This window comes from Trachypithecus francoisi, unplaced genomic scaffold (assembly GCF_009764315.1).
Source record: "Trachypithecus francoisi isolate TF-2019V2 unplaced genomic scaffold, Tfra_2.0 Lachesis_group8, whole genome shotgun sequence".
NCBI lineage: Eukaryota > Metazoa > Chordata > Mammalia > Primates > Cercopithecidae > Trachypithecus > Trachypithecus francoisi.
This window is the reverse complement of record NW_022681473.1, coordinates 86,738,859-86,752,646: the sequence shown is the minus strand read 5'-3', so window position 1 is coordinate 86,752,646 and position 13,788 is coordinate 86,738,859. Positions and strand designations below refer to the sequence as shown.

General features: G+C 37.0%; 1 long non-coding RNA gene across 1 annotated transcript in view; it reads right to left on the bottom strand.

Moving 5' to 3' along the window:
- Positions 1–468: 468 nt before the first annotated feature.
- The window catches only part of LOC117080535, a 56,512-nt gene continuing 43,192 nt past the window's right edge, over positions 469–13,788 (bottom strand). Inside the window, exon 3 of the long non-coding RNA XR_004435885.1 lies at positions 469–1,691. This is a non-coding gene — a long non-coding RNA (uncharacterized LOC117080535). The remainder of the gene's footprint in view (positions 1,692–13,788) is intronic.

Here is a 13,788-nt window from a genome sequence, read left to right as displayed (position 1 = left end):
TTGTAACATTTTCAGAAGAGCTAAGGGATGAAAGAGATCTTAGAGAATTCAAGAACAAGCATCACCTTCAAAACCAGAAGATGTCGAGTCCATTTGGGAAAAGGAAAAGTCATTAACACTGGGCCATTGTTAATTTTATATTCTGAACAAACAGCAATGTAACTCATCCCTGTGTTATCAGAACCAGCCTCTAGCTCATAGAAGTGGATTATCCACGTATTCCTCAATACTTTACTTAGATAACCCTGTAGAACAAGAAGAAAATCTTTAATTCTCCTTTTCTTCCAAATACCATTAATGTTTATAGGGTCTTTATACCTACTCATACCTTTACAATCACATTGGCTCAGAGACTTAATTTATTTTCCCACACAAGAGACTGAGGATAAGAAAAGAATTCTGCTGCAGTGAGTATTCAAAGTATAAAGATCAGGTTTCCAGTTCAGGAGAGCTATTATATTCAAACAATAATATGGAAAAATTCTTTAACTATTTATTTAACATGACAGGAAAATCATTCATGAAAAGAGTTCAGTGAAATTGACAACTTTAATAAACAACCTGGGAAATCTGTGTGTTTGAGAAACTTCTTTTCTCTGTTTTGTTTTTTAAATTATATGCAGAATGCTTCAGAAATAACAGGAATAACTTCTCTTTTACCACTCTTTGAGATTTTCTGAAGTCTATAAAAGTATTTGATAAAAGGTTATCTTGCATCTGTGGCAGTAATAGGACAAATACTGAACATCAAAAGTGAGAATGTGACAAATATTTTGACACAATCGTACAATCACAGTGACATATACAATAAAGTATTAGAAATAAAGAAAAATACTCTGACAGTATGCCAAGTGCAGATACTTTCATATCAAAAGAGACAACAAAATACAATTACAGTACAGGAAAAAATAAAAATAAAAAGGAGAGGAGAGAACAGATAGGTCTTGGAACGAAATGCTGAGATTTCAAACTGAATTTAACAAAAAACAGCACTGATAGGCCTTTGGCTGCCACGATGACAATGGCATAATTGACACACTCTCAGGAAAAGAAAATAATTGGTTTCATCAAGCGGAGCAGAAAAAGTATCATCTAGCAAGCAGTGACAGAAGTCATGGCAGATGCCTAGCCATCAAGGAAGAGCAAGGGTCTGCTCTAGCTCTGTGAAGGAGCAACCCAGAGAACACCATCACCTAACACATTGTGAATCCTTTTTAAATCAGAAACTGAATATATTACTTTATTTTGGTTGGATGCATTTTGCTGGGAATTAAATACCACAGTATTCTTAATAGAAGTTCATTTCTAGAGAGCAAAAATAAGGTCTACATTTTGACTTGGCAGTTTTGTGGGAGCTAATTTATGGAGCAGTAACAAAATCATTTTTAGGGAAAAAAAGGTAGTTTTTAGCAGTTGACATACTGGAGGCAATAATTATAGGCATTTGATTTATGAGTCTAAATGCATTTGATAATAGGAGACTACTTATACTTGAATCTGATGTAGTAAGTACAAATGTTACATTCCACTCCCCACTATAAAAAATTGCCCATGTGCATGGTGGTGCACACCTGTAGTCCCTGCTACTCGGGAATTTAAAGCAGGAGAATCACTTGAACCTGGGAGGCGGAGGTTGCAGTGAACCGAGATTGCGCCACTGCACTCCAGCCTGGAGACAGAGAGAGACTCCACTTTAAAAAATAAAAATAAAATAAAATAAAAAATGCCCATCTGTAATTTTTGTAGTCTATATAATCAAGAACAGTGGGAGCAAGAAGGTTAACATTAAGCAAGAAGGGATACCATCAAATCAATTTAATATCATAATTGTTCTGATAATTGTATAGATCATATCAATATTTTTAAAATTATTCGTTATTAGAAAATCATTGAGAATGTTTTTCATGCTGAAAAATGTGTGCCTTACACTCAGTCGCCTTCTTTAGTAAAATACCAAGTCTAGGTCTCCACTCTATTAGGGCTAAACTAGTTTGAACTGGAGGACTCTAAGATGGAGAAAATTACAAATACAGTGATCTAGCAAAGTGTTAATGGGATCTTAAAATAATGAAATTGAAAATATGTAAAGTCACTGGAAACCCAAGAACAAAATACTTTCATTTACAAGATAATCATAATCACTATTAGAAAGGCAGCCAAAATCAATGAGTACTATTTCTCTTCACCTCTGTTTCATTTAGATTCAAATCAATAAGTACACTGGCTCTCCCTCCTTCATAGTATGTATATGTTGCCTTTCTGCCCATGAGTCATTGGAAAGCATCAATTCACCATCAGAAAGAATCCTACCTTCCTTGGAGCTAATCAGAAAAATTTGAAGTCGAGAAAAAGATAAAAACACTTCATTATTCTTCTCATGTCGCCTTTCTTTTCTACCACTCCCTCCTGCAGGGTACCAGCTTCATCTCGCCATTGTCCCATATACTTCAACTGGCACACCCCATTCCAGCCTGGATATTCACGTTCCTTAAAGTGGATTACCTACATGACAAATAACCTTTTCTCTTGCTATTATTAAGGAGCTTGCCTAAAATTCCTTTGATATCTCATTATGTCTTAAAGTACTTAGAGTAGGATTTGAATAGACAGATGAGGGAAATAGGCAGATAACTTCATATTTATCTACCCCTCACTTGGCAAGATAGTGTCATGATTAAGACTATGAACTCCAAAAGCAGCCTTCCTGAGTTTTGATCAGTGCTCAGCTTTTCATTATTTGTGTGAATATTTGTATTAGTCCATTTTCTCACTGATATAAAGATACTTCCTGAGACTGGGTAATTCATAAAGAGAAGAGGTTTAATTGACTCACAGTATAATTGTGGCGGAAGGCGAAAGGGGAAGCAAGGCATATCTTACATGGTGGCAAGAAAGAAAGAGAGTGCACGGGGGAAACTGCCACTTTTAAAACCATCAGATCTCGTAAGAACTCCCTCACTATCACAAGAACCAGCAAGAGGGAAACTGTCCCCCAGGATCCAATCACCTCCCACCAGGTACCTCCCTCAACACATGAGGATTACCACTCAAGATGAGATTTGGGTGAGGACACAGAGCCAAACCAAATCAATGTTCTTTGTTTCTTTCTCATTATTTACCAGTTCTTGGCCTGAATTTCCTCATCTGTAAAATGGAGGTGATAATAGTGTCTACTTTAATTAGATTATTGACGAATGACATGCAAAATGTCCAATGCTAATCCTGACACTAAAGAATCTTTGATAAAAATTAGTTTAACTAGAGGTTACATATGACTTCTATTGTCTTGGAGTTTGAACTGAGTTTAAAAGGTTGAGAATATTATCATGGATGCTCAATATACCATACCCTAAAATATGGTACTAGACCTTCACAGACTAAATAATGATGGAAGTGATTCTGACAGTACCTGGGATATATAAGGGAAAGTAAAGAAATTTTCAGGAAGTTAAAGTGAACTGTAGCAAAAATTTGTTCAGAGAGAATACACACAGGGCTGTGGCTGGGAGAGGGATGCTTCCCTACACTAAGACTTACGAGGGGACCTGCAGATAAACATTCAGAGAGTTTGACACATGTTCCTGGGGTTTGGAGACATCTGGTTGTATATAGGTTGTACCTGACTTATGACCGAAGGCACCTAAAAGGTAAGAGCTTGGATGAAGTTGGCATAGAAGAGCAAAGTGTCCATTAATTGATGGCAGAGCTAAGGTGCCAAATGTGAACCCCAGAGTAGGGATGGCAGTGATCTATTCTATACATTGCACCTATCCAATACAGCTGCCTGCCTAGGGTGAAGTGAGCTCAGCAGAGGAGACAGGAGGTGAATCTGAAGAGCCAGAATCTAAGGCAGAAGCCATGACAGTCAGAAAGAGGCAGCACCACCTGTGCCAGAAACATCAGGGAAAGATCCCTGGGGTTAGGACAGCTGCTGTAAAGGTGCTCCATGTAAGAAAAACCCAGCAAGTGTGCATCTACCATTCTAAAAGCTTTAGTGCCAAATTACAATTGTGCCCATTAATTATAAAATACATTTTTACTTTTTCAAATAAAAAAGATGGGCAGGTCGGTAAATATATCCTAGAAAATATCATGGCTCAGCTGTAACTCAGCTTACAGAGTCAAAATACTATAAACATTGAATCAATGTGACAAAAATTACAACATAACTGCACTGAGGGAATGGGAATGGAAAAATTCCTCTTATTGTAGCAGGAGCTGATGAATAAAGTGTGAAAAAGGAAAAAGACTGTATCATATTTTATAGTGGAAAATCAAAAATAATCTAACTGAAAAAATCAAGATGTCAATACAAGCATGTTATTTAGAAATTTAAAAATAAAAGCCAAAACATTAGCCAAATGAAGTGAGAGTTCTAGCCTGGGTAGAGGAAGAGCCACAAGTTGTGGTAGCACAGGGTGATGGGGGAAGTTGATTGGTAGTCAGTGGTGAGAGCTAAGAGACTGAAGATTTTTATAATAAGTTTGAAAAATTGGTTGACACCTTATAGAGTATGTGTGTATAACTTTGGTAACAACAAAAACTATATAGGGGAAGAAGGAAGGGAGAAAAAAGGTAGGAAATAAGGGAAGTAGGGAGGAAGGAAAGGAAGTTCAAGAATCTAGCTATTTGTGCTGCTTATTTGTAGCTCATTAAAAAATGATCTAAATTTTAAAATGATAAAATATTCTGAGTTACCGTCAAAACCCAAAATCCACAGGTTTAATTTTTTTGTTTTCCTGATGCTATTAAGAATTACTTATCCCCAAAATAAAAATATTTACTCAGCAAACACAATCCCTGAAAGTGAACTCTCATTGCTTGTTGCTTCTCTACCCATCTGGTGCATGTCAATTCAGGTTAATAGGACTTGTGCAACTAAAATCTCCATCAGAAATTCCACCAGCAGGTGTTACCTGTGAAGAGCATGATTTAGCCTCTAATATCAATACCTTGTGGCAGAGATTCCTTCTCCCAAATGTTTCAATCTCAGAGGTCACTAAACTGAAGAACAAACGGGCATTAACTAAGGAAGACACAGCAACTCTATCCAAGCTGAAGACAAATACTAGCAAAAGTGAAAAATAAAATTGTTTGGGAGCTGCAAAAATTGCAAATAGATATTTTAAAATCTGGTGAATGAATGACAAATAATCTACTCTGATTATATAGCTACACATTCCACAGAAGAGCCAAGACTATGAAACACAGCAATTCCAATGAATGCTCTTCTCAAAGCAAGCAGTACATATACTCATTATCACTTCCAAAGTTTCTATTTTCTGTGACTTAACTTGTGAGCTGTACAGAAACAAGCCACAATCCTGAAGTTCACCTTTAGACTGGGGCTCAAATCCCATGTGTGCTGGTATAAAAATTAAGAGGGCAGCAGAGACAAAAGAGGAAACAGAGATAAATTTTTAAGAACTTTGCATTGTCTTAAGGATATTTAGATCAAGAAGGAGAAATCCACAGACTGTAACACCATTTGCTTGCAGCATAAATACCAATGTGGGTCGGTCACAGATACAGTATTCCATCTGCCAGCTGTGAGGAGGGAAAGGAAAGCAATTAGGCATATTATAAATCATGGCTTGAAGTGGCAGGTTCAAGCACCACATGATTCATGATATGTAAAGAAAAATCTAGATAATGTGTTTTTTCCTTAAAGTGAAAAATAAGTGAAAGAATTTAGGATTAAGTTTTCAATTGGTTTATGGGATAAAATGGCTGGCCACTTGATTAAAGAATTATGTAACAAATTTATAGGACTGGAATTGCCTTTCCCATTAACACACATACACCATTAATAATTCTTTCACTGTCTCCTTTATATACCACCACCTGCATACTCCTCCTTGCCTGCCCTCCCATCACCCTCACAATGACAATGATGAGAAACTTTTGAATGAAATATCTAAAGGACAAGAATTTGAGAGAGAGAATGCTTTTATTATGATTAAACACAAATGTTATTACTATGTTCCACAAAGCCCTATATTTTCTACTTTCTTCCTATCTCCCCAGTCTCACCCCACACCATGTTCCTACTCATTCACACTGATCCAACCATCTGACCTCTTTTTTTTTTTTTTTTTAGCTCCTCAAAGATTCTAATTCCCAATTATTTTAGGACTGGCCCATGTGCTGTTCTTTGATGTAAAACGCTACTCCAGGTACTCATCTCTTTGACCTAGCCAACTTCCATTAACCTCTAGCCTTACATGTTGCCTTCTCCATGAACAATTTTTTAATATCCCCAAACTAAGTCTCTTTATGATGTAATCCCATAATTCCCTGTGTGTCTCCTCAGACCATTTATAAAAACTATAATTCAATTGCAATTAAAATTATAATTAAGAATATTTCTATAGCAATTATAATAAAAGAAACGTTTGCCCTTTTTGGGTATAATAATCGTCCTCCAATAAGGTAGCTATTTCCATCAAATAAGGATTTTTTAAAAAGTTTAATCCCAGTGATTGGTTCAATGTTGCATATATGGAGTGTAGTCAGAGGATGAAACAACTTCAGACTTTTATAGAGGGCTGACTTCTTAACCTCCTGAAATTTGAAGGAAAACAACATTAAAAATTAAAGCTCTAGTCTAAAAGTTGATCAGAGAAAAAAAACTCTGCTGACATATTAGCTAGTGGACTTGGCAGCAATGTGTTTTGAGATTCTACTCTGTGGACAGAATACTTCTAGATATCGAATTGATCTGTATAGTTCCTGACTTCTGGACTCTGCCAATCAATTTTGGGAGGTTAATGAGCAAATATAACTAACACACAAAGCCTCCAACAGAGAAAATGCACACATGAATGTAAGCTAATTTGACTTTTGTACAGTTTGGTAACAAAAAGCACAAACTCTGGCTGGGCGTGGTGGCTCACGCCTGTAATCCCAGTACTTTGGGAGGCTAAGGCAGGAGAATGGCGTGAACCTGGGAGGTGGAGCTTGCAGTGAGCTGAGATTGTGCCACTGTACTCCAGCCCCGGTGACAGAGGGAGACTCCATCTCAAACACATGAATAAAATAAATAAATAAATAAATAAATAAATAAATAAATAAATAAAGCACAAACTCTAAAGCCAGAGGGCCTCCTTCAGAATCTACCTTCAAAACTTTCTAGCCAATTACTTTGAGACTGTTAACTCTCTGTCTCATTTTTACTATCAGTAAAATGACTTAAGGAAAGCATATCCTATACAGAGTTGTATTAATTTTTTTTAGCACATATCGAAAGTGCTTGAAGAGAGCCTAGAATGAAGTAAGCTAAGAACTCTGTGTATGTGTGTGGTGGGGCAGGGGGTTCAACCTTGTAGAACTCTGTATTTAAAAATAAATAAGAAAATGCTACAGTTACGGAATTAACCACAATTTAGGAGAGTTCATCAGAGAATATAATAAGACAGGGAATTTTGAGGAAGAAAATCTGAAGGTGGATGGAGAGTGTAGGGTAAAAGCACCTGACAGCAATAACTTAAGCATACCCTTAGAACAACCCTCTATGGCCTCTGTCGCCCAGGCTGGAGTGCAGTGGCCGGATCTCAGCTCACTGCAAGCTCCGCCTCCTGGGTTTACGCCATTCTCTCGCCTCAGCCTCCCGAGTAGCTGGGACTACAGGCGCCCGCCATCTCGCCCGGCTAATTTTTTGTATTTTTTTAGTAGAGACAGGGTTTCACCGTGTTAGCCAGGATGGTCTCGATCTCCTGACCTCGTGATCCGCCCGTCTCGGCCTCCCAAAGTGCTGGGATTACAGGCTTGAGCCACCGCACCCGGCCTGAATGTGTTTATGGAGCTAGGGAATCCAGGTGCAGCCAAGCTGGAGAGTCATTCTTTGTCTATGAGGAACATCTGAGTCACTGGCCCATTCCATGGAACATGGGCCATGCAAGGGATTGAAGCCCTGAGTTTCAGGTTAAATGAAGGTTGCCAAGTGGAGGCTGTTAGGGGAAGGGTGTTAAGTGAAAATGTTGTATAAACTGCATGATATTTGCAGGTGGTTGCAGTTTTCCTGCCTAGCCCACCACTCCTGGGCCATGTGGTTATGCTGGCCACTCCTGGACAACTTCTATACATAAGGTAATTCTCCTGTTCAGCCTGCTGCCACTGGCCTCTGTCTCCTGTATGTAAACACCTAATGCAACCCCATGTCTTGTGTACTGGCTCTGGGTCTCTTCTGCCTCTTGAATCTGGTTCTTTCCTTATTGAGGTTAATAGGGGTTCAGCACAACAGGGTTACAACTTCATATAATGGAAAAAGAGCACATATTTTAAAGGAGAAAAGAGAAGCCTTAAACCTCAGAAGTGAACTAAGTGTGTTTGAAGAAAAAGAAGGTTTATTCTATCTGAATGTGTATCATGGAATAAAACCAGCATAAATGAGCAACAGGAGTTGAAGGCCTTGGGGGCAGGTGCTGAAGAGTTTGATTCAAGAGCTAAGTAGGAGCTACAGTGGTTTCCTGTGTAGGGAGCAATCTGATTAAAATAATTTAGGGAAACAATAATTGTTGCTTTAATTAGAATGGATTAGAAAGGAAGAGAAATTGTCCACTATGATTTGATCAGCAGCAGGGCACAACAAGAAGACTATGAAAACTGAGAAGGTATATACCTAGGATGAGATGGGGTTGGAGGGGAATTAACAGAATTGTATTACAGATTCTAAATGCATACAACAGGAAGAATATAACCCAACAAAAAGGATCAGAGTGTATTGTTATGCTTGTTTGTAATGTAAATACATATATTATTAATATTTAATACATTTTATAAATAATGTTGTGATATTTTAAGAGAAGAAAAATTTCATCAGACCAGCATTAGATGATAACAGGAATGCCTCTCCCTAACTGTCCACTCCCAATTCTTTTCTTACCCAAAGTGCTAGACTAGCCCACAATAACTGATAACAAATCAGACCTATCAGATATATCTGCTACTTTGAAGACATTACCATTAGGATTTCAGCTGACTCACCAAATTCATTTTACATAGCTTACCAAACAGCTGGCAGGCTTCAATTGATTTTGTGTCACTCGAAAACAAGAACTTAGAAATTAAAAGAACCATATCACAAGGTTGACACCTTAATCTTACCTCTGGTTTTGTGACTGACATTATTAAGAGATTAATGAGTACTTGTTCAATGATATATTTATGCCTTATGAACACTGTGTTCTCTATCAATTCTAGTTTATCATCTATACATTTGATCATTTTCAATCATCAAGTGACCTATATTCATAAAAATAATCTATGCTTTGGATATCTTATCTATAGGATGGATAAGAATCTGATCTTCTGGTGACAAGTTATGTCTAGATACCTCTCAGGAGAAAGAGAGGAAAAGTAACTTGCATTAAGTACAATATATTGAGTGCCAAGATCTGCACAAGATGCTTCACATTTTATCTCATTTAATCCTTTATTGAATTCTAGAACATAAAAATAACTATTCTTTTTCTCAGGTAAGGAAAGAGAGGCTCAGGAAGTCTGGGGAACGTAAATGTCAGAGTTAAAACATGATATCTGCTTTGTAAGCCTTGGGTGCCTTCATATCACTGTCTTTCTTGGTCTTTTCACACGGTCCAACATTCCTAATCCTCAGATCATGATAATATAGTCATACAACACCATGTCCTCTACCCAAGTACAACCAGCGGAGACAACCAGCCAAACAGTCAACTAAGAGAACTTGATAAAAAGGGGCAGCAAAAGGCCAGTGAAGCAGAGATAGCCCGCCCTCTTCTGCTAAAGAGAAATAGAACTTGCTCTTTTCACAGACTGCATAGCATTGTTACTATTTGCTAAGCGCCGTCCCAATGCTTAGGTGATGCACACAGCAAGATGACATAGTCCATGATCCTAGAGACTTACAATTTAATAGCTAAGAGAAATTGTCTATACAGTGAACCCAGGCAAGACTGACTATGGAAATTACTGTTTTGGAGAGTAGAAATGTTTTTGTAAAAGATGTCTTGATGGAAAAGTAAGATTTTATTCAAATATCAATAGAGTTAAGGCCTTTCTTAATAGGTGAAGTAAACACTAGAAACAACTACCACAGAAGTACAAAAAGATGCGACATATTTGGGAATGATGAGAAATCCAACCTAGATTTCTATAAAGACTGTACCAATAAAATGTGTTTGTGTGTGTGTGTATGTGACATAATCTGAAAATGACTAATTTCAGGACCCTGAATCCATACTATTTGAGCTTTAATCTTCTTTCATGAGTGCAGTCACTGAAAAGTTTTATACAGGAGAGAGAGACAATAAGTACTATATCATTATTATCATTACTAGTATTGTTATTACCTATAGCAATAATATTAATAGATAATAACAACATATGTTAAATGCTTATGAAACTCTAGGTACTTTCCCAGGCACTTAATATTCATTTTTCATTGATTTCTTAGTCTGATCTTAAAAATTAGAAATGATTTTATTCCCATTTGATAACGGTAGAAATCAAGCCTCAGAGAAATTATCATTTTCTTAAGTTTCTACTGACAGCGATGGGCTGCTCCTGGTATCAAACCTACACCTGGCTCTCCCTAGAAATATTTTCTTAACTACTACACTCTACTGTCTCTGCATTTCATATGAAAAATGAGGTGCATAAAGTGGGCAAGCTGGATCTTAGTGAGACTTGTCAGTGAGTCCAGTTATTCACCAATTGGTAACAGGCATTTTCATTTCCTTCCTTTCTTCACAAAAATTATTGCAAAAGCAATTTCAGCCTTTGCCTCTCCTTTCTGTAGCTTGATATTCATTTCCTTGGTTTTCTATATATTGCCACACTGAGAAATATACATTCCTGAGAGAAGGGAGGTAAAAAGAAAAATGAGATTTCTGATATTTTGCTTTCCACTAGCATCTAAGGATCTCAAAGCAATTTACCAACAACAGTGCCTCCTTTATTCCTACTTTTGTTAGTGATAAGGAGCAGTGTTGCTGATTAAAGAACAATGTTCATAGTAAAGGAGGTTTTTAAGCAAATTAAAATATAACTACTATATAACCCAACAATCCCTTTTCTGGGTATATATTCGCCCCAAAAAGGAAATCACTACTTCATAAGGATATCTGTATTCCTATCTGTATTCCTATGTGTATTGCAGCATCATTCATGACAACCAACATTTGCAAACAAATTAAATGCCCATCGACAGATGAATGGATAAAGAAAATGTGATACACACACACACACACACACACACACACACACACGAATATTATTCAGCCTTAAAAAAGAAGATACTGTCATTTGCTACATGGATGGAGCTGGAGGATATTATGCTATGTAAGGCAGACCCCCCCCCCAAAATATTGCATATTCTCACTTGTATGTGTATTTTAAACCACTGAAATATACAGAAATAGAGAAAAACAGTGATTATCACAGGTAGGGTAGAGGAGAGAAAATAGGGAGCTGTAGGTCAAAGAAAACGAATATATAGGATGCACATGTCTAGAGGTCTAATGTACAACATTGGGACTAAAGTTAATAAAACTATATTGTATCAGGAATTTTAAAATCTGTATTTTTAAAATTAGTAATTTTAACTACTCTTGTCATACAAACATTAACTATGTGATAGATATGTTAATCTGCTTCACTATAGTAACCATTGTACTATGTGTTTATATGTATCTCTGTATTTATATGTACTTAATGACATCATGTTGTAAACCTCAAATACACACAATATAATTTTTTTTAAAAAAAGAACAATTTTCTTATTAACCACATTATTTTGGTGGCTGAAAGAAGACATAGACCAAGAGATGCTTTAAGGTATGGTTAAAATCAGAGATATTATTGAGTTTAAGCCCCAGGGATAGCATATTGCTAGTCAGAGCTTTGACTTATTTGATAACACATAGGAAAAAAATCACTGGGTTGAGAAAGAAGAACAGTGAAATAATGTTCTGATCAATTCCTAAAAGACATAATTTTATTTTTTCATAAGGTTTCTCTTTTGTCCACATTTTCTTTTGAAACTAGATATTTAAGAGAGTGTCAGGATGGGAATGAAGACTAATATTCTTAAAAGTACAAGGAAGAAAAGCTTCAGTTTTAACCACAGATCTGCCACTTACTGACTGTGTGATCTTGAGAAAGTCATCTACCCTTTCTCATCTTAGGACAGCACTGGTCTGAGGACACAAACATTAAAGGGAGGCCAATCATTTCAAATTATTTTTTAGTTCTAAGATTCATTTTATCAATTATATTATAAATTGCCTTTCTGGAAAAATGACTAACAATCTCCTTTTTTCCATTAATAAAAGAAATATGCAGCCCAAATGTCAGTATTCTAAAATGTGCAGGGCAAAGCAAGTAACATAAATGAATGTTTCAAGATGGATAAAATATAATAGGGAATTCATGGTCTCCGCCTTCAGACACTGAAGGCTACATTTTTTTCAAAGGAACATAATGTGATCCAAACAAAAGACATCTGCACGCTAAAACATGTTCATGTTTTTCCTATGAAAAAATAATCTATTTCATTTGACCATTCAGCTGCCACTTGCACCATGCCCCCAGATTGCTGCATCCTGTCTATTGTCTTCAGCTAAACTTCTTGAAATTATCATATATCTCTCTAAATAAAACTTAGATTCATCTTATTCCAGATTTCTTTTTAATCAGGAGTATTGCCTTTATTCATGTCCTTTCTTACTATTTCCTTCTGCTAAATTTGACCCTAGTGATCACTCTCACTTCTTTGCACCTCTCCTCTTTGAGCTTCCATGAAACCTATCACCCTTACCTCTCCTACTGTCACTTCTTCTAGCCCTCCTCTTGGGGCTTCACATCATTTCTGACCAATCCTTAAGGAATGGCCCTTCTTTTGGCTCTTGTTTTAGCCCAGCAGCCTCTCCTCTGTATGCTCTCCTTGGAGATCTCAAACATTCTTATGTGGATAACACCACCACCTACATTAAAAGCCCTGAGATTTTTCAAAACATCATATCTAAAGGTTTGCTAATTATCTATCTTGATGTCTTACAGGCAACTCAATCCCAATGTCCGAAACTATACTGGTTATCTTACCAATTTATCTCAGCTCCAAATCTACTCTTCTTTTCCTTGCTTTGTGATACTGGAGTGTGTCCAATAAATATTTTTCCTTTGCCAGACAGTTTGCTGTTAGGCTTTGACAACAGAGGGTAATGGAGGGACATTGTAAAGCCATTATAGGGAAAACTTCTTTTCCAGACCCCAGAGTGCTGTTTTGTTTCCTGCCGATTATATGTGAGTGGCCCAGTAGTATTGTCCTTAATGACTCTCACAGAACTATGGCCTCTACTCTCCAGCAAGCCTCTCCAACCACCCATCTGGCTGATTCTGTATACCAGATCCAGCCAGCAATCTCTGGAAACTGTCTCCAGCCACATGGAGAACCACACTTATGAACTAACTCTGGCCTGTAGTCTATGGCAAATTTCTTTGGCAACATCAGGCTATGTTTTCCTGTTTCAGCCATCCTCCCCAAAAAGGTTTGAATCACATTCTTGGGGTAAGAGAGATTTGCTAAGTTCTTAGTCTCTTTACTCACCATCCTACAATCCTAGAGGAAGCAGCTGCTTTCTGAACTTGCTACTTCTATACCACTTAAAGTACTCCATTACACTTTTAACTAATTTTGCCAATTAATTTTTCTTATACTGAATTTTCTGTCTCCAAACTATTGGTGTGATTTTCTATGACTGGACCCTGAAAGATACAAAATTGGTAGCAAAGGTAGTCCCAAGAGGCAGA